Below are 1524 nucleotides of genomic sequence, written 5' to 3'. Positions count from 1 at the left end.
CCATTTTTTTTCATCCAAAAAACCTACCTCTTTATAAAAATAAAATATTATAAAATGATTAAATTAATTTTTATAGAGAAAAATATTTTTTCATAATTGAAAAACTTTTATAAAGTAATCAGAAAAACAGGAAATAGTTGCCACAGAAAATAATGCATATCTTGTATACAACATCACTGTTATCTGCAATCTATATGTACCATCTTTAGCCTACAGCTTCTAAAGTTTACAGGTTGTTGTAAGATAGAAAACCTGAAAACATTTAAACAAAAAGAAAATTTACATTCCAATGTAAAAAAAATGAAACAAAAAGAAGTCATTTTGGTATAAATCAAATTTCTCCATTACAAATGACCATTCCCCTTGTGCACAACAGTGGTTCTTTCATAACCAAATGTCATCAACAAAAATGGGGGCCTTGCTTGCTTCTCTGCATTCCATGGCATATATGAAACTATCTGTGTTATGGTTACTGAGGAAAACATTCAGCTTCACAATAAGTTGCACCATCAAATATCTAGCTGATCAAGATCAATCGTGTTTGCAAAATTTCTTATCAGATCCTTTCGAACATCCACCTATTAAAAGCAGAAATTGTTTAAAAAGAAAAACAAGAAAGATTATGATAATAAAAATTTATTGGTGATTCAACTATAGAAATTGATTCTCTTAAACTTTTACATGACTTTGTTCCCTGTGATCTGTCATCTCTCTACTGATTTCAAAGGTGGAATCCAAACAATACATGAGATATCCATATGAAATAGTAAATAAAATCTAAGAATAGTCAATCAGGTAGCATATGAATTACCAATTTACTTTTAAGTGCGAAAATTGTAATTTCATATCTAAAGGTGCGAAAATTGAATTACCAACTTACCTCCTGCTGTAAAGCCTCATCAAGCTCTTGTTTATCATCAGGAGTAGTGATGTCTTTGGCGTACAGCTGAGATAAACAATTCCAGATCCTAAATAAACATTAAAATTCAATTTTAACCATTCTAAGTAATTAAAAATGTTGTTCCCTTAACGTCCAGATGCAACATTCAAAATGGTTACATTGGTTTAACAGAGAACTTGGCTATGACTTCAGAACAAGCACCACAAAGATTTGAAACTATTTGTGCTGCCCTAACTTAGAATTTTAGGAACATGAAGCTCACCACAAAGATCTCGAATGCCTTTGAACTTTGTACGTAGATCCCTGTCCGTCCCTTCAGACACAACGAATATGAGAGATTCATACCAGCAGCATATCCCTATTACGGAGCAGCATTTTCAATGGAAAGTATCTTCCTCTCATTCTCATACATTGCTATAAATTTGCCAATTTTGACTAGTTGGCACCTAATGTAATGGTAACTATTTGATTGTGACGCAGATGGCAGGTTTCTTCATCTTCACTGTTGTTCATCTATACCACAAGTAGTTGTAAACCCTTTGATCCAAGATAATGTAATATGTAGCACCATAACGATTGGATTTAAATGCTGAGATTGAAAATTTTGACTAGGATATAAAATG

General features: G+C 32.0%; 1 long non-coding RNA gene across 1 annotated transcript; it reads right to left on the bottom strand.

Annotated features, from left to right (window-relative positions):
- Positions 456 to 969, bottom strand: LOC110267681. The gene is made up of 2 exons (XR_002355560.1): positions 881 to 969; positions 456 to 578 (listed from the first exon to the last, which is right to left on the bottom strand). It is a non-coding gene; the product is annotated as an uncharacterized LOC110267681 (long non-coding RNA).

This window comes from Arachis ipaensis, chromosome B10, assembly GCF_000816755.2.
Source record: "Arachis ipaensis cultivar K30076 chromosome B10, Araip1.1, whole genome shotgun sequence".
Lineage (NCBI taxonomy): Eukaryota > Viridiplantae > Streptophyta > Magnoliopsida > Fabales > Fabaceae > Arachis > Arachis ipaensis.
Note: the sequence above shows the minus strand (reverse complement) of the source record. Positions and strands in the feature narration are given on the sequence as shown.